This window comes from Paralichthys olivaceus, chromosome 7 (assembly GCF_024713975.1).
Source record: "Paralichthys olivaceus isolate ysfri-2021 chromosome 7, ASM2471397v2, whole genome shotgun sequence".
NCBI classification, from domain to species: Eukaryota; Metazoa; Chordata; class Actinopteri; order Pleuronectiformes; family Paralichthyidae; genus Paralichthys; species Paralichthys olivaceus.
In genome coordinates this window covers 2,925,001-2,945,131 of record NC_091099.1, presented here as the reverse complement: position 1 = coordinate 2,945,131, position 20,131 = coordinate 2,925,001, and the positions used below count along the sequence as shown (strand labels likewise).

The following is a 20,131-nucleotide window of genomic DNA, read 5'->3' as shown; positions in this document are numbered from 1 at the left end:
TTTCTCTGCATTTTAGATAAATTAAATATTCTCTTCTTGTTCTGAATCTGTGAATTGTCGCCTTCAGCTCAGATTCAAATGTAAGAGACGAAGGGGTGACACAGTATTACCAGGTCGAATTATATTATTTGATGTTTGTCCCTTAACAATCAAACAATGAACGATATTCATCATGAAAAAACCTAAAAGCAGTTTGTTCAACGGAAACACATTCATGTTGCACTCGTCTGTGTTTAGGGTTTGTACAGCAGAGGGCGTAAGAAGGTTGGAGAATCCTAACACATGTATTTATCTTCATGTTACCTCTACATCATATCTCTTCCTCTTGTCATATCTGAGTTTACACCAAAGCTGTACTCCACAGATGAGAGATGTCCCCATTAAATGCCTCTAACTTCACATTCTCACCATTTTGCATCTCCTCAGACGTGAATACTGTGTGTTTATGTTAAACAGAGTGGTTTCCCTGTTTAAAGTAAAAGCTAGTGGAAATGAAATGTTGGAAAACAAATGACCCAAACTGCAAAATTGCCAAGACGGCAAAAATATATCAACATGTGGGATGAAAACAGTTTAAAGTGAGATAATATATCTGTTGATGCAGGTGTGTGTATAAGTGTGTGTGAGCCAGAGAGAGAGAGAGCGTTCACTAATCTGAGTGCACAAAGAATTAGTTTTATTTCTGTACGTTTGTTTCTTCACCTCATGACCCGTTTGAGTTTATTTCACCGAATTCTGTTTTATCGTGTTAACGATTAAGTTAGTTTTTATATAATCCTCAATTTCATTATCCACATGGTGATGTTTTATTTTGAAAGCTGTCTGTATTTCCCCACACGTGCCAAAATCCCTTTCAGTTTGTGACGCACATTTCGAACAGAGATCGTCTCCGTGTGCTTCACAGTAAAACAGAAATATTAACCACACGAGGTAGATAATACATATAGATGATCCACACCACTGAAATAACCTCATGCATGAAATACAACATCCTCACTGAGGCGATAAGGTGAATGTTATTTATAGAGCAATTTAATTTGAGGAAGCTCAATGAGCTGTCGTTCATCAAATCTGTGGCTTGTTTCTCAGATGGACACGATGGACACGATGGATTTAAAAACACAGATTTAGACGCTTCTAACTGGCGAGAACTGATCTTGTCTGGACCTCAGGCTGTTTGTGGCCGAGGCCCCCCGGCGTGAAGAGGAGCGAGTGTGTGTACTCGACGGTGGAGAGAGACACAAGCGTCCAAAATTTAGTGAAATTGAATAGAAACGCTCAAACAAGTGTTCAGATCACTGTGGTGCGCTGAAGCTCTCTGACCCCCCAAGTTGGAATGAAACTGAACAGCATCAGGACGTGAAGAGGTTTGAATGTTGCAACCCTGAATAAAAAGCAGAGACTGGATGCTGAGGAGACACAAACGCTCAGAGTGACTGTGAGGCCTCAGACCTTTATGAGCTGAGCCTGTAATTATACACGAGGTGAGAGCGGTGGGCCGCCTCCGCCTCCGTCCGCAGCCAATGGATCTCCAGCATGGCGCGTTACGCCCTCGAGGCCCCGCAGACGTCCTCGCGGCGCCGCCAGACCTCTGGCCTTCAGAGCTGGGATGGAACGTTCAGCGTGGTTGCTATGGCACATGTGAGTCGCCATGGCAACCTGTTACCGCGTTCTCAGCAAGAGGGAGGTGGGGCGCCGGGGTGGGGTGTAAATAACGCAACACCCACTCCTTTTGCCCCGTCGCCATGATGCATATTCATAGCCACATGCGAGTCATTAGGGACATGTTTTATTAGTCTACCCACCAATCTATCGTTTATCTATCCATTCCATCTATCCATCCATCCCTCCATCCTCCTTTTTGGGCCTGAATAAATAGTAATTACTCTGAGGCCAGTTGAAGGATGCAGCCTCCGCCTGCTCTCAGCCAGATTGTAATGGGTTCATAAGCGCCGCTGATTGAATTGATTGCCACAGTTGGAGTCTGGCTGAGATGTACAATGGGGCGGAACATACAGAGCAGAACATTAATCAGCTCACACCAACGAGCAACAGGCTCTCGTCTTTATTTCAGGTATACATCTGAAAACACATACAGTACAAGTCATGTGTGCAGGAGACACAGTCATCAGGGGGATCTTTTTCATCGCAGAGGTTTTGCAGCGTTGCAGAATCCACGTGTTCATGCGTGAGCAGTTTCATCTTTAAAAAAGTGAATGTGTTCATTATCTCTGTTCAGTAATATACACGTACAAAGACGTTTAAGGAGAATCGGGTCACTTACCTTCACATCAGCACTGAGATCATTCAGATGTGTGCATTTCTTTAAAGATGTGTGAAATGATAAAACAGTTTCATGTGATATCAAACTCAGTTTTTAATCATTTGTACTGTTGGATTGTACCCTCGTTTAATTACCATTAAATGTGTTTACACTGGTGACAGGTTAAAGAGACAGAAAAAGGAGAAATGGAGAATTGAGAGAGGGAGCAGACAAAAATAGATGAGAGGTAAAAAAGAGAGAGAAGAGATGACAGCCAGGAAAGGGAAATAAAAGAAAGAGGAAAGAGAGATGAGACAACGGAAATAAAAAAGCAGTTTAATGTTAACATGTTGTTGTTTCCCACATTAACTGAAAGATCAAGGCTCAAAACTTTAATATTTTCCTCCAGTTTCTCGTCCAGAAAAGAAAAACACACGAGAACAGAATTCAGCAGCTTTTAACATCATCTTTTTCATCGTCGGTTTGTTTTAGTTTGATTTTACTTTTTTATCGAGATTACCTTTAAAGCCCCAGAGAGATTTTAATGCTCAATTTACCTCTGAGCATCTTGTGACTGTCGGGTGAGGTTGTGCTGTTACTTCCTGAATCTCAGCTGAAAATTATTATTATTATTATTATTCATGTTCTTCCAGCTGTATTCATCCACAGGTTTTCTTGTTTTGCAGCATTTAGTGTTTTAAATGGATCTATTAAAGCAGTCATATGATTTGAGACACAGGTTTGTGTCTCTGCAGGTTTGTGTTTCATTTGTGACCGTGCATGAGCTGATTATAATTGTTTGCCGTCGCAGCCGAATGGGATGCTGGGTAAAAAACAAGGAGGCGCCTATGAAAAGGAACCAGCTGGAAGTGGCGGAGAGGAAGGAGGCGTGCGGGGGCGTGACTCAGTGAGGTAGACTGGGACTTGTTGTCAAGAGCGTGAGCTTACAACAACAAAATCACTAGTCTTCCACAACGCGTCACGCTGTAGTGCAGAGGGTCACCTGACCTGCAATGTTCTACACAGAATAAAGTTAAACCTGGAGCAGATCCGTGAATCAGACGGAGTTCGGAGTTCAGGAGTGGAAACGACCTGTTGAAACAGTGGATCAGTCTTTACGATGTGAAGATTCCAGATGTTGTAACACACAGATGTTCATAGATTTAAAGAGTTTAAACAATCCTGACAGTGGAAGCTTCATAATCTCATAAGCACATTATACAAGTGATGTCACCGCGCTCTCGACCCCGTAATGACCAAACTAAATACGTCTACTTTATTTCACTGCATGACAATGAATGACAATCACTTTATACAGTCATTCATCACACATGATGTGAACGTGCACACACACACACACACACACACACACACACACACACACACACACACGCACACACACACACACATACATACATGTTGATGCAAACAGGAGCGAGAACAGCGGAAACAACATATACCAGAGGAGAGATGATGAATTCATTTAAAAGAGCGTCTCCACTGCCTCGGAGCTGGTAATAATGTCCTGATAACTGCAGCAGCAACACGCACACACACACACACACACACACACACACACACACACACACACACACACACACACACAGCTGAGCAGCTGTTCTAATAACAGAAGAATAAAAGGACACAAGTTTAATCTCCTGGAATTGGTTCTGTAAAGCTCTGCCAATAAAAATGGATCTGTGCAGGATACGGAAGAGGAGAGAAGGAAAGGAAAGGAAAAGATAGGGAAGGAAAGGAGAGGAGAGGAGAGGAGAGGAGAGGAAATGAATGAAGAGAAACCACAAGGAAAAGAGACAATGGAAGTAAAGGAAACAAGAGGAGGAAAGGAGAAGGGGGTAGGGAAGGACATGAAACACAAAGACATGATAGTGAGAGGAAAAAGAGATGGAAAGTAAACAAGAGAGGTGGAAAGGAAAAAGAGAGGAGGAAAGGAAATGAAAAGGGTTCAGGAAAGGGTAGAAGAGTATGAGGAAAGGGAATAACAAACAAGGAGCAAAGTGTAAATGAGCGAGAATGAAGTGTAGAAACGTTTTCATGTTGAGCAGTCGTCTGTTATTCAGGCCGAACATCAACAGTGTGTGTGTCTGCAGGTTGTGTTGTGAATGACAAATATCCTGTAAATGAATGATAATGGCTTGTTTAGCTGTAGCCCGCCTACAGCGTCTCCGCTCCGTCCTATTTCCTGTTAATATCGCCGGCCCCGGCCTCGCTGACCTCTCTGCTGTTCTTCTATTTCTATTAATATTTAATGCAGCGTAAACGTCCCCGTGGCCCGACCGACATGGCTTCCCCACCTCATTACTGTCCCGGAGGAGAGGGAACAAAAAACATGTTTGTCGACTTGTTTCTCTGAAATGTTTTGAGGATGCAGAGTTTGAAACGTTTCTCTGTCATTTGTCTCCGAGCGGTTTCAAGCCTCGATGGATTCCTGATCTTTAATTACGGACGAGACGGGAAAGATGTGAAACTTCCTCTCTAACGGACGCCATCTTCCCCGCGCTGATGGTTTTTAATGTGACGGCGAAATAGCACAGATATCAAGTGTTGTGTTTTAATTGCTCTTTTTTCTTCTTTCTCTCGTTTTCTTACCAATCATGCACGTGTCACACACAAAGATAAAGTAGGACAGGGAAGAAGAGGAGAGGAAAAATGGGAAGAAAGGAGAGAAGGCAACATAAAAAGGAAAAGAAAGAAAAGGAAAGGAAAGGAAGGATGTCCAAAAGCAAGGAGCACAAATGAAGGAAAGAAAAGGTTTAGGAAAGGAAGGAGAAGGGAAGGAAAAGAGAGAAAATTAAAGGAAAGGAAGAGTGGCAATAGGAATGGAGCACAAAGGAAACGAAAGAAAAGGAAATAAAAGGAAAGGAATCAGCAGAGGCAAGAGTGTTTTGCTTGTTTTCTTTTTTTACTCCCTTCTTCTTACCTTGTCTGTCAGGTCAATCATGTATCCACACACACACACACACACACACACACACACACACACACACACACACACACACACTGGTGCCCTGCTCGCTGATCTCAACAAAGGTCTGTGACACTGTGACATTTGGAAGTAGATGAAATGACCGGCAGGGTCGGGGAGTGCTGCACTCCGTGTTTTACTGCTCGAGGATAAGAGCTCTTAAGACCCTGAAAAGAACACACAGACACACACACTCACACACACACACACACACACACACACACACACTCACACACACACCTCTTTAGGACCTCAATACCTGCTTCAATACCTTTCTATTCATGTCCCTGCTCTCTGGGTGCTCTGCGGCGGAGCCTTTCAGGTCCTCGTCGGGGTTGAGGCGCTGCAGGACCCAATCAAATCTCAGTCCAAAGCCCATTAAGGAGCAGGACTCGAGGCTGTTGAGCTGTTAAATGTATAATTTAAAAACCCTGTATATTCCTCCAGCTGAAGGAAAACTTCATATCTCGGCGTAACTCACAATTAAACAACAAAGTCCTGTTGTAGCCGTGACGAGGATGATCGATGTCTAAACTCACTCGACGGGATAAATGGATTTCTCAGGTTTGCATTTTAAAACACAGCGTCGTGGATTGTGGAAGGTTTGAGAAAAAAACTCTTAAAAGCACGTGATTACTGTCAAATTACAGGTTTCCACAAGAACAATACTCCTTTCTCAACACCCCACCCCCTCCCCCACCCCCTGGTAAATCCTCCAGTTCCATCTTTAATTGATTTTCACGTCCAGGCTGAAAGCAGCTGAGGCTTCGGAGTTTCTCTGTGAGTGTGTGGAGCTCTTCTTCACATCGAGGGGTTCGTGTGACTGATGTTCGTGTGTTTTTATCTGAGTCTCGGTGTTATTCTGGATTTTTCTTTCTGTCAATCCGGTGAAAACGTCTGGAGCTGAAGCCTGAGATCACTTTGATCGCTGCAGATGCACCGTTGTCCAGAAGTAATGAAAACATGAGAATGAGACAACTGTCGAGTGTTCAGACTCCAAACAAACGTCTGTGGCGAACGTTTGTTTTAAGGAAATGACTGAAACTTTTAAAAGTGAAAGTAGTTGTGACCAGTTTTTAATAAATTCCAACAGATTAATCAGTTGATTAAATCTGCTGATATGAGTCTTCACAGATAAAACGCTGTCAGAAAATATACTTCCTTAATTAAAGTTGATTATAGCTACTTATCATAAAGTTTATGGTTAAACTGCAAAATATCGAGCGTCAATTGAATTTATTTTTCATAAGACGATATCCGAGGAATCATATTTCTCTTCAATATATATGTATTGGAATTGTTCACTACTTAATATCGAGGCACAAGTATATTTTTTGTTGGTTCTAAGTTTACAAAACAATTTAATAAACTAAGTAGTTAAGTAGTTAACTAAGTATAGAAAGTAATATTTATATTTTTAGTATTATAAATAAGTTAGCTTTAACTGAAATGTTTCACCACTACAGTTTTTACAGTGTATACTTAAGTATTTTTTAGAAGTATTAATACATCCGAATAATTAAGAATAGAGAAACTTAAATCATGTTTTCATTAATATTAAAAGTACAAACATGTTGTTTGTGTAATTAACACGACTGATGTATAATCGTCCGTCTCCAGCTGAAATCATTTCCCTCAGTCTCTAACTCAGCTGCTCTTTAAGTTGCTGCAGGTTCAGACATGAATCTTTATGATGTGCTGCTGAACCATAATGTTCCATAATGTTCCTGCAGCTTCACAATGGCCTCGTCAGAAGCTGCTGTCAGAGCCAACAATGCTCAGACTGACGTCCGCCTTCGCTGGCCCTCGCCGTCCCCGCGTTTAAGTCACCGGAGCCGTCGGCTCTGTGGGGCGCGGGGCTGCGCGGGTTAGCGCGCAACAATACCGGGCCAATAATGTGGCTGCATTGTCCGGGGTCACAGCGGCGAGCAGCAGAGTGACAGCGTACAGCCGGCTATGAGCTCATTAGACCTGCACCGCATGGCCTCCCTTCTTTCTCTCCATCTATCTCTCACTCTCTCTCTCTTCTCCGTACAGTCATTAACGTCCGGTATCAGCCACTGAGTTACAGGTATTAGCCGAGGAACATTGAAGGTGGCCGCGCAAGGGCCCGTCTGGTTAAACCTCTGAACCCACACACACACGCGGAATGACACATTAGGAATTAGCTCCGCGTCCAGTCTGCTTCTAATTTTCACATTAAAAAAGCATATTAAGAAATAATGGGCTCCCCACAGTTCACATAACTTAGTGGCTCTAGTTATCTTCCGTCTTTCTGGAGGACTCAGGTCACCGCGTGCGCTCAGACGCAGAAGAAAAGCTGGCAGGGTGAGAGTTTGGGACTATTATTCTCTCAGACCTGGTTCGACAATTACGGGCAGCCTGCTGTATGGCTGTGTGTCATTAGAGCAGGCTAAGTTATGCTTCTCTTCGGGATGAAGGTCCTTTCACTCAGAGGGAAGACAGCGGCTCTGAGCGAGCGGCGTTCACAATGAGGCTGACAGGGTGTTCAAGGAGAGCAGGCTTTCATTTCTCTCCCGGTAATGCTCTATATTAGGCTATTGTTCAATTAGGTTGTCAAGGCCGGTTAGTGGAAGGTAATTCTCATCCAGCCGAGAACGAGGAGGGGTGCTCTTTTCTCGTGTTCCATCATATCCAGTGTGAATCATCTCCCTCCACGTATATAGAGAGCTAATCAAATCATTAACCGCTCGTCCATGATGATGAATTCAAATAAGTTAAGATTCCATGTTAATGACATGCAAAGAGAGGGAGTCCCTCCGGTAGAGTGAAGGAGTTTATTTCAACTCACGCTGCCACTTCATAACGGACGAGGCCTCGTAAACGTGGCGGCGATGAAGAGGAGCGTACAATGACGTGACGCCGCGTGCCGGTGACACGACAGGAGGTGGAGAAAATCAACAGGTGCATCTTGGGAAGTATAACAACGCAGCCTGAACTCAGTGTCGCTGCGAACGTGATCCTCAGACAGTCGGGAGCTCGACGGCGGCAGGATTTACTGTCAGATCACGTTAGATTCCAGAGGTGCGTACATCCTGTGCATCACAGCTGGTTTTATCTGCAGCCTCACTCCGTCTCAACAGGGAACCAGTCACAACTCGCTCTGTTCCAATCGGGGGAGGGGGGGGGGGGGGATATCTTGAACATTTGAATTCAAATAAAATTAAATGGCATCGTGACGGATGCTTAGAAATATATAATTTTTAGTTTTTCAAAACTTGATCAGATGAAATTCTGTTCAGTAAAATAATTTATGGAAGAAGAAAATGTTGGTTTTTGTTCATTTTCATACTTCACCACATAAAGGGCCGATAATTCTGACCGAGCTCTGACACAAAGAGTCAACTGCGTTCCAACGTTTCACGCTCAATTGTCAGAATTCAACAATTAAATGGACAAAAGACAGTGGAACCCAGTAATTTTCAGTTTTCCTGCGAAGCCTCTATTCCGACAGCGCTCAGGCTGCACGGCTGCACCAACACAGAACATTTTCGTCTGTCTGCTGCGGACTTGACGCTTCTTCTTCATGTCGTATCTAACCGGTGAGGCTGACACGCTGGCGGCCGGGGCTCGTAAAACCTAAATGCCAAAAGGCCAAAATGGGCAAATGAGCTTCAGTCAAACACGAGAGGACGAAAACTGCAGCTGGAAAAACAAGAGAACCGACGCTGAGAAGAGGAAAAACTGGAAAATATACAGTTTTCAGTTTCTTTCATTGTTGTAGATTTACTGACAGGAACACAATCTCCTTTCCTTTTTAAAAAAAAATCTTTTTATTCGTCCTCCTCCTCTCTTTTCCCTTTTCTTTTACACCCATTGTGTCCCATCCTTTCTTTTCCTCCCTTTTGTCTCTCCTCTCAGTTCACTCCTTATTTTCTGTCCTCTCAACAATTCAACCTTTCTTCTTTCTTTTCTTTCCTCCCCTAGGTCACGTCACTTCCCTTTTCATCATAGAATCTTTACTTTCTGTTCATTCCTTATTTTCTCTCATTTCATTATCTTTCCTCTCCTCTTCTCTAGTGTCCATTCTCTCCCCTTTCTACCTTTTCCTTTTGCGTTTCTTTCCTCCTTTCCCCTCTCTCTCTTTTTCTCTCCTATCATATCCCATCTTTATTTTACTTTTCCTCCCTTTTGTCTTTCCTAACCCTTCGCTCCCAATTATCTCTCCACCTTTCCTATTTCTTTTCTCTTCTCACCTCTTCGCTCCTTTCCTTTCTCTCCTCACTCCTCTTTCTTTCCTCCCACCCTTCCTCCTCTCCTCAATCCTCCCCTCTGTCCTCCTGTCTATCTTCACACTCCTTCCCTCCGTCCTCACCCTCTCACCTCATCCACACTTCCTGTCCTCCCACCTTTCGCTCCACCTGCTCCTATTGATTCTGTGTTAGTGAATTTGGAGCGGCGGGGGAGCGCGGGGGAGGGATAATGGCCACTGAGCGGAAGTGCACAGAGCCGTACGTGGCTACTTCCTGCGCAGCATGGTGGTCATTTCTGGGTCATTTGTCTAACTACCCCCCTCCCTCTGCACGTAGCACCAACACCACCACCACCTCTACGCCATGGCCTCCTCCACTCCTCCTCCCTCTCTTCTCTCGTTCCTTTTTTGTACCTCGCTTTTTGCCTTTCTCTCATTTTCTCTTGACCTTCAGGATCTCTCTAAATACCACGCAGGGCTGCAGACAGAGAGACGACAGACCGTCAAGGGTCGCTGTAGGCTGATCATTAGCGGTGCTCTGTGGTTGACTTCAATTAGCCTGCGGAGACACGAGCGTGGTGAGAACATGCAGTCAGGTGGGCTTCACAGCTCTGTGGAATTACACATTATTTCAGGTCTGCAGAGACGCTCACTGCGACACGTCAAATTAGACGGAAAGAGTTTGACTTTTATATTGTTGCTTCCTGGTCATGATTCTGGATCTTTAACGGGATTTAGTTCTTGAAAATCCGCTAAAATGTGGTTTAAAAAAAAAAAAGATTTAGTCTATGAAGCTTCACAAACAGTCATATCACTGATTTATACTTCTATTCGGATTCTTTTTTGTAAAAGCACATAATATAATTAATTTACATCATCATCATGTTTCGGAAAATAACATTTAACGTATTTGATGTTAGATTAACAGGCTCGGTAATTAAACCTCAACTAAAATGCAGTTTTTTTTTAATCGATCTTCCTCAAAATTCTTCAGAGAATCATTGAAACATCTTCATTTAACTCAAATATAAAACAGCTGCGTTGACATAAGTGGGATTTTATCCTTGAAAATCAGCTTAAATGCAGTTTTTTAAAAGGATTCGAGCTTCATGATACAAAACCTTTTCTCTAAGTATAACAGCTGCATTTAAACTATATTGTGGTTATTTTCGTAAAACAAATGGATGTTAAATTAATGGGCTCAGTCATTAAATCTCTTATTTTTACGACAGCCGAGATGAAAATCATAAATGAGAAGCTCTTACGTGGGATTTTATTTTGAAAAATCAGCTGAAATTCTGATTTTAAAATGATTTTCCTCGTGATATCTTCATATTAATCAAATATAACAGCTGCATTGATACAGGCACTAATGTTAGAGTGATTTTATTTTCAAGGAACTGTCAGTAAGTCGTATTTTTTCATTTGAATGTTGTGAAGCTGCAGCTGACCCCACAGACTCTTTCCATATATTTTTTCTTTCCTGCTATTACAGTAAAAAACAGACGGAGGGAAAATGTCACTGAGCAAAGTGACAGTTGATGAGGGGGGGGGGTCTGTGGAGTGGGCAAAGTGGCACGGTGGCGAAACGGAGACGAGACATTGACGGAGACAGACAGAAAAATATGAAAAATAAAAATGGAAAAAAATAAAAGAAGGAGAATGAATGTGAGCGAGCGGAGGGGGGGGGGGGGGAGGGGGAGGTTGAGTAGATCTGCACAACAGAGAACTCTGGGATTATCAACAATGGTGACAGCAGATGATGATTGTTGGTTTTGTGTGTGTGTGTGTGTGTGTGTGCGTGTGTGCGTGTGTGCGTGTGTCTTGCGGTGGGGGGGCAATTATGTATGTAACTCCCCCTCCTCTCTCTATTTCCCTCTCTCTCTCTCTCTCTCTCTCTCTCTCTCTCTCTCTCTCTCTACCCCCTACAGAGGCCCTGATGGGACATAGCCTTTCATTTGCTCATTGCGGTAATTGGTGTATGTGAGGGGGAGGTACATGTGTTCAGCTCCCCCCCGCCTGCGTCTGTCAGAGAATTAGAAAATGAAATTCTCTGAAGAGCGGCGGGCCTCTGCCTCCCTCATCCAACATGACACATTTTCATTATTCGCTCGGCGACAGAACAGATTTCTCTGTCCTCTGGCCACCAGCAGACATTACGATTCGAAACTCTGCAGATAATTTATATTGTGATTACATTTTTTTTTCTTTCTTTTTATCAAGTACATTTTGACAAATAGATGTTAAATTAATAGGCTGAGCAATTAAGTCTTTTTTTTTTTCTTTTTGCTACGGGTCATTTCTCCACTGGGATGAAAATAATAAACGATAGCATCTCTTTACAATTGAAAATAACGTTCAAATTGGTTTACAAATTAATTAGCCCTATAGAATGAGCTCAAACTGAAATATGTTTCTGCCTCAAGTATCATCCGGTCACGTCACCAGTTCTGCTTCACTTTAAAACGCCGAACACGGTGACGTTCGTTATCACCATTTATAAAGCTGCAGGATATAGAAAATACTGTCAGTGTAAAACTCTCATTGTGAGTGATGAGTGATTAGCTGCTGTCGAACCAGACATTCGATGCATTTCCACAGTGTTGATGAAATTATCAATTACTTTGGTTTATGAGTATTTAAAAACTATGAAGAGTTAAACTTTAATGTGATGTTCTTTCTTTTAAAGCTTCTACAAACGTGCATTAAAACAAATCATGTGAATTAAGATGACATCGCTGAAGGCTGGGATTCTTGGTCTTACTGCTTTTATTTCAGTTTATAATTTATCTGTCAAAGCATTAAAATAAGTTTAGGGAACAAGAACGTGTTTGTTCTGAAGCTCTCACTATTGACCCACAACCAGTTTGTTTAAATATCAGCCTACTTGGGGTTTTTGTCCACCAACGTTTCTTCTCACAGTGTCTCGAATGAAACCATAACGAATCGTCCTTTAATTCAAACACATCAAATATGTGTTTTATAGTTTGTTCAGAGAAAATCAAGTGAATTCCTCTGAATCAGAGGAGATGGTTGTTACATCTTCTCTGAAAAAAGCCTGAATTCACGATCTGCTTTTACATCGTGATCACGATCGTCTGTTGTGTTACAGCACAATCATGATAAGTTCACGTTATACTTGCTGAACACAAAGTGAAACCAACACTAGCCTCGACACCGTCGCACTCAAATCTGTTAAATGTGTTGAGAAAGCACATATTGGAAATAAAAGATTTTTTTTTTTCTATGTCTACTAAAATATAAAGGGAGCAAGAAAAGATAGAGGAAAAAATGTTCATTCTTAGAGAGAGAGGCAGTAACAGTGGCGCTGGTGTGTTATCATGTAGGTTTGTGATAATTAAAAGGATTCACAGTTATTGTTGTGTGTTTAAAAATACATCCAATCACTGTCGGGGTGGTTGTAAACTCCCTGATCACTGAGGAAATCAAACACACAAACCGAAGTGTGAGTGCAACAGAAATAAACTGTAAAAACATAAATATATATTTAACCCTTCGGCAGCGTGTTCCAGAGAGAGAATGAAAATCTCTGTGATCTGCGGTCGTGGCCGGAGAACCGCTGAGGGGGAGGACAGAGGACACAGTCGGACCACTGACCTCTCACCGAGGGAGCATCCTGTGCACGGCGGTCTGAGACGAGGGCTCGTCACAGGGGGACGAGCACCAGGGATGTGGAGGTGTTGGAGAGGGGGAGGAGGGGGGGGCGCTGCTGCTAGAAGAACAGCGGGGAAGGTGGAGAGGTGGGGGGGCAATCTCCAGAGATGAGGAGATCCAGGGAGAGGAGGAGGAGGAGGATGGGAGAGAACAGAGGAGATCCAGGGAGAGGAGAAGGGGAGAACACAAGGAAGAGGAAGAGGAGGAGGATGGGAGAGAACAGAGGAGATCCAGGGAGAGGAGAAGGGGAGAACACAAGGAAGAGGAGGAGGAGGAGGAGAAGACCAAGACCAAGGAGAAGAAGAGGGAGAGGAGGAGGGGAGAGAACAGAGGAGATCCAGGGAGAGGAGAAAGGGAGAAGAGGAAGAAGAAGAAGAAGAAGAGGAGGAGGAGGGGTGCCTTGTTGGGGGAGGAAGAGGTGAGGGAAGTGGTGTTAGAGAGGTGCCAGCTATAGGAGAGAAATGGGGGAGTGAGAGCAGGAGAAAGGTGCAATGTGTGCGGATTAAAGCTGAAACAAGCGGCATATGGAAAAGGTGCGAGGGAGACGAGGGAGACGAGGGAGACGAGGTGACGTGCGAGGAGACGGACAAAGAAACGTTTCATGAAAAGATTGAATTCTGCCTCTAAAGGCCTCAAACTACAACCTGATAAACTCAGAATCTGACGGAGCAGAGTCACATCAGGTGTAAACGCAGCCGGAGCCCGTCAGCGTGGAGTAATTGTGTACACAGAAATAAACTCACACAGGTGGAGGGCAGCTCCCGACTGCAGCCCGCTCCTCAGTATGGATTTCTGGGGGTAGTTGTGGACTGAACACATGACTGAACAAGACCTCGCGCTTCCTGTCAATATTAATTATCTCACAAATCTTACCGGAGGAAGCGATGTGCAAAGCAAAGCGGAGAGAGAGAGGAGAAGAGGAGAGAGGAGAGTTTTAATGTCAGATGTAGCTCTGCTGTGAATCCTGTGGGACCCACGTTAATGCCAGGTGGAGACGAGGTTTAAGAGGTAAGGGCAATTTTTGGAGGGAGCTTATGTTTGTCCTTTCAGGTTTATTAGATCAGATACGGCTGGAGGAGGAGTGGGGGGGTGGGGGGTGTAACCAGAGGCCACACTGAGGCATTGTGGGTATACGAGCTCCGTAAGACATGTGGCACAGGTGGACGAACAGGACAACAGGTGGGGGGGGGGGGGGGGGGGGATGGAGCTGGTGGAGAGCAGCAGCGGGGGGGAGGGAGGGTTGCGAGGTGAAAGGGTGAGTGCGGTGGCAGCGTCGACACCGTTGCGGTCGAAGGGAAGTGGGCGAGGGGGAGGTGCGCTCGGCGGGGGCCGCGAGTCAAAGAACCCTCGCTGGCTTCACCATGCAATCCTTTCATTTCTGGCTCTCTGGCTGCAGGCCTCCTCTCTCTCTCTCTCTCTCTCTCTCTCTCTCTCTCTCTCTCTCTCTCATTTCATTCTCCTTCATATCCTTTTGTTTCCTTCACTTTCCTTCTCTTCCTACTGACGACATCTGTTCCCCGACCCTGAACATCCAAATCGCACAAATCCCACATTTGCTGGGGGGCCCACTCTCCGCTGGTCCACTGGCTCCATCGAGAGCCTCAACCAACACTCGTGTGTTTTTTTTTTTTTTTATATATTCGCTCGTACACAACGAGCATTTCAATATTTTACAGAAATCCTTTCTTCGTCTCTCTCTTCATTCGTGTAAAAACTTTAAGAGCGTTTATGCTTGAAACTGTCTTTTCTCCTGAGTGTTTTAAATGTTGCTCTGTTCAACACGACGTCTCTTATTTCGCACCTCGTTAACATCTGTGAGACAAACTGTGATTACTAAACTAAATCATTCGATCGATTGATTAAAAGGATCTTGAAGATATTAGCAAAGCTTGTTTTCTATGCAAAGGTTCCAGAGATTCATTTTACTTTCGCTATGTTTTCATTTGTTGTTTTGTCTGCTGGTTTTTACCTTTACACACAAATGACAAAACGGTTTTCTACTTCAAAAAGAATTCATTGTGGGTCAAGTAAAGAACCAATGGACGTTTGAACCATTTTTACTTTCTTTAACGTAGTGAGATGAGACGTTCATCAACATTTTCCCAGATTTCTAAGAAGATAATTCTTGGATCTTGATGAAAATAATTAGACACGTTAAGAGGACTGAGATTTATGAGTGTACACAAATAAGACATGTTTCTGAATTAACTGTTGGGCCTTGGCGGAGGTTTGCTTTTCCTTCTTTGACATGTCTGGATGTCGTCTCTGTAAAAGCGCAGATGGAAAATTTACTTTAAATGAGGAAATATTAAATATATAAATTGATTTGATTACATTAAACATCACATCTGACCGGAACCTACTCTGAGCAACAGGTCCCGAAGTGATGATCCACAAAATGACCTCTTTTTAACGGAAAATAAACTTCTTCACCTCGAAGAACTAAACCTCCTCCTGTTTGTCACAGGGAGAACACACACACACACACACACACACACACACACACACTGACGTACACTCAGCAGTTCAGGCTGGGAAATGACGACAATGTTTTCGTGCTCCTGCTGATTTTCACCGGCGGGGACAAGCACCTGTGCGTTGTGTGCAACAAAGGTTCCTGGCAACAGTTGCCGAGGAGAGACATCTTCAGGATGCACACCTGTTTGATCTGCCGGGACCCTCTGTGATAAGTGGCCCCGGTAACCATGGCGATCAGGATATGGGATGGATCCATGTGGTGCTATTGAATGGCCTTGGATTGTAAACACACACAAATGGAGACACACACAAACTTGGAGAACAAACATCATGCTCGAAGAGGTACTTACACTCACACACACACACACACACACACACTGCACATCTGCTCTATGAGGAACAGCACACAAAGGACACAACATCACACAAACCAACATGTATGGAGGCAGAGGATCACCACCGAGCGTGCCGGGTCTCACACCTGCATGCAGTCTCGTAACACACTTCTTCACACGCGGAGAAATGTGCAAAGAATAGGTCTCACACTCAGGGAAAGAGAAAAAAAAACACACAAACACACACACACACACACACACACACAAATACATTCACGTGGGCCGACTCCAAACATTCCCATCACACAAACGACACAATGCGGCACGTAGAGAAAAACGAGGCGGCAGATGGTCGACAGTTACTCACAGTGTGCAGGTGGACGAAGGAGCGATTTGCCTCTCGCTAAAGAACTCTGCATCGACCTTGGAGTGAGAAATGCGAATCATTAACTGCAGTAGTCATTCACACGGATACAGACGCACAAATCCGCAGGAAACACTGTTTTGCATAACTGATCGAAAACGTCATTATGTGAACGCAAGCAAACACGAGAAATGTTCGAAAGTGGAAGTGCAGCTCTTGCACATAATCACACACACACACACACTAATGGAGGTCTGCAGCATTGAAATGTAAATGAAGCAACAATCTGTGTTGTTTGTATTCAGATAATTTCACACGTATGAGGTTGTAATGTAAAACATCTGTGCAGCCCTCCCTGCACACGTTAACCTGCGTTGTCCTGCAGTAAAGAAGCACATGAATTCTTTTTTACACCAGCAGTCGTGTTCACAGCGAGTGATAATTATTACATACATGTTTTATTCTGTCCCTGACTGAGGAAGTTAATCAACAAATCTTTAATTATATTTCCCCTCACACTGTTATCATGGAAACACTTGTGATCACACCGGACAACAGTTTGAAATGAAATGTTAATTTCGAGGCAGATGATTTTGATATTGATGATCCACTTACAATTTATTCGTCCAGATGAATAATATTGATGAGCAATTGTTGTTTCAAACGGGAGACACTCGTTTGGTCAGACGACTTCATTCTCACAGGACAAACACACGTGAAGAAGAGCCAGATGTTTACAGAGGCAGTCGTGTGCGTGATGCAGATCTTGTGTCTGACCTTCCAGTTTTCGAGCGTGAGCTCTCACTCGCATTAATCTGTATTTTCCTTTAAGCCGACAGTCCTTTGTGAGTGCTACTGACATGAATCATTGTGTGTGATTGTGCCTGACAGCTCCGATGTTGGAGTGTGTCTGTCAGAGAACAGACGGAGAGACGGCCACGTCTTTTATTCGACGAGCCGACCGTGACTCACAACGTCACGAAGACCGAACAGCTCGAGCTAAACGCTTCCATTTTTAACAACTCGCCTTTCGTAAGACACATTTTCTCAGCATGGGAAGAAAAAAAAAAAAAACAATGAGTGTGACTCCGACCATCAGTCAACACCAATATTCACTCGGCCGTGTTGTGGTAGAAATGGAGAGCAACAGTGGAGGTGCCACAGCTGGGGATCAAACGTCAGGAGATTCATCCCTGCAGCTACCAGCCTGAGCGACTTATCGATTGAATTGACTTTCATCTGACTTTCATCATAAACTCACTGGAAGCAGATGATTGGTGATCCTTTTTAAAACCTGTGTCTTGTGTGCACTGTCGTTTTTTCCCCACCCTGTCATAATAAGAATAATTTACCATCTGTCAGTCTAATCGTTTTATTTGTATTCACCTTTTAGTTCAGTTCAGTGAGTATTTTCTCTTTGCCGAGACAAAAGTTCTACTGAAGAAATCACCTTTTTTTTCCACATGTAACGTCTCATTAATCACATGTACGCGTCATTTCAGCTTATTTGCAAAGTTAAAATTCATATCGGGGCCAAAATTACAGTGATTTTGAGGATAATTGTTGACACTAACCTCTGGTTTCCTCTCCCAGTCGCTGAAACAATACTGTGACAAGATAATGATTCGTGCTGTCAACACTTCATTAAAGCGTCTGCATTTGTTTGGGTTTTTTTTTTGGAACAAACTTGTCTGGGAGACCGGCTGCACTTTTCCTTATTTACTGGCAATAAGTAGATTCAATTTCTCGTTTGCATCTTTCAGAAATAAAGCTTAAAGCTAACACAGCTCAATGGCAATAATGGCTACACTCCAAAAATAAAATAAAATCACAATTAGCCATCACTGGTGATTGTGATTTTTACACTTATTGTTAATATTTTACCATTGAAATTGATCCAAAAAGGTTATTTGGGGAAATTGGAGCATATAAGCTCAAGGAAAGTTTCTTATCTTTGACTGAGGTTTGAGTTTCAATAGTGAAATGGAGGGAAAACACCAAAACAGGTCGGCAACATGGCCAGTGTTTCGTTAGCAGTGATAATAAAGAGTCTCTGCAAACTTGAAATTAGCTTTACAGGTACATTTTGTCGCTGTTAAATACGATATATCTGACTTTGGTAATATAAGGGTTAGCTGAGAAGAAAACTAGTCCGAACATTAGCATTAGCAGCACCAATGGGTGTTTTTTAGGTTATTCATCATCAAGCTAACGTCGTTTTGTGGCTCTTGTGTAGCAGGCTGCTACCTGAGCTAGTTTTCGTACGAAGTAAATCCTCGTAAACACCGTGAAGTATTCACTACAAGACTACAAGACAAGGTTCTACACAAACGGTTGTGCCAGAGGTTTTAATTTTATTCTCAACATCTCGACTTTATCCCTGAAATGTTTTCAACTTCATTCTGCACAACACATTTTTTGAGCTGCGTGGCTCTAATGACTCTTTGGTATGAAAAACACATTGAACCTCCACTTTGTTGCTCCTCCTTCATTCACATGGTCAGAAATCACCACAATGAAGCGTCAAAGCAGCGACAGTGACTTCAGTGCAAACAAAGAGCCGACACTCTGACGGGTCAACGCACACGTGAGAGAGGTAAAATGTGAATTTCTCTTTGAGGACGACTGTTGATTTTTCTCATTAACAAAAGCACAGTTCTGTTGATTTCAGTGGGATTTTAAATTTCTCTCAACACGAGTGAGTAAATCTCTGTGGAACACTTTGTCTGTATTTGTGATTTGATATTTTATTTCGTGTTCAAGCTGATCCCTGAAAAGAAAAATAGAAAGAAAAAAAAAAAAGACGTGACCTCAATTTTACAGTGTCAGTAAATCACTGTGGCTCCACAAACCCCCGACAAGCCTGTTGCTCTCACTTCATCACCCCCCTAATAATCTTTCTCTTTTCTCTCTCTCATCCTCAAGTGACCCCTCCACCACCTCCCACTCCCTCACCTCTCCATCCCCCACCCACCCCTCTCCTCCGCTGAATGAAAAGGCCACATTAGACAATGGATTCAGCCCGCACCCCGAGTCGAGGGGAAGGGGGAGTAACGGAGGGAGACGGACGAACGAAGCGGAGGGGGGGGGGGGGGTGGAAGGTTGGGGTGGGGGTGTGAGTGGAGGTGCAATGTATGGGAGGGAGGAGGTGAGGACCAGGTGTAAGGAGACAGGGTGTCAGGAGGGTGTAGAAAATATCGAGTGTGTAGAAAATTCCACTTATATATGCTTATTTATATTAAATTGAATGTATTACTCATTCCACGTGAAAAATCATTATAATCAAATTCTGTTTCATTAGTTTTAACATTTAGCTTATTTTAAAATATTTCATTTTCTTTAACTCACACTGTTTGTTGTAAAACCTGAATTATTTCCATTAGGCCTGTTTTTTTTTTTATATTACATGAAGACAAAGAGAAACTTCAGGGGGTCAGCAACAAAAATGAGATTCATTATTTTTTTGGAGAAAAGAAGAATTTTTATATTTAAAAGTTATGAGATAAATTAAAATCCACCGACAATAACAATGATCAGTGAAAATAGTAGAAAACGTAGAAAATTAATTTGTTTCTTTTCATTATGAAATATTATTGTTCACATTCGTTTTAACTTTTAACATTTTTTTGCATATCAAAATACTCCTCTTCATTGACCAGATTCATTTTTAATTCATTTTTGAACTATTTGTTTTTTTATCATATTAATTCTTGTGTTCTTGTGTTGCACAGTCTGAATCATTACTATTATCTCTCCTGCTGAATTAAGACAAACCCTTCAACAAAGGAAACATGAATTCATTCATTGTATGAGATTC

The 20,131-nt window shown here is 43.0% G+C and overlaps 1 long non-coding RNA gene across 2 annotated transcripts in view; it reads right to left on the bottom strand.

Annotated features, from left to right (window-relative positions):
- Positions 1-6,876: 6,876 nt before the first annotated feature.
- LOC138410859 (uncharacterized) overlaps positions 6,877-20,131 on the bottom strand; it is a 16,788-nt gene continuing 3,533 nt past the window's right edge. The window contains exons 3-4 of one of the 2 annotated variants that reach the window (XR_011243490.1): positions 15,729-16,373; positions 6,877-15,591 (exon numbers count right to left, since the gene is read on the bottom strand). This is a non-coding gene — a long non-coding RNA (uncharacterized lncRNA). Of the gene's footprint in view, positions 16,374-20,131 lie in introns of both variants that reach the window. The other variant, XR_011243489.1, reaches the window with a different exon arrangement.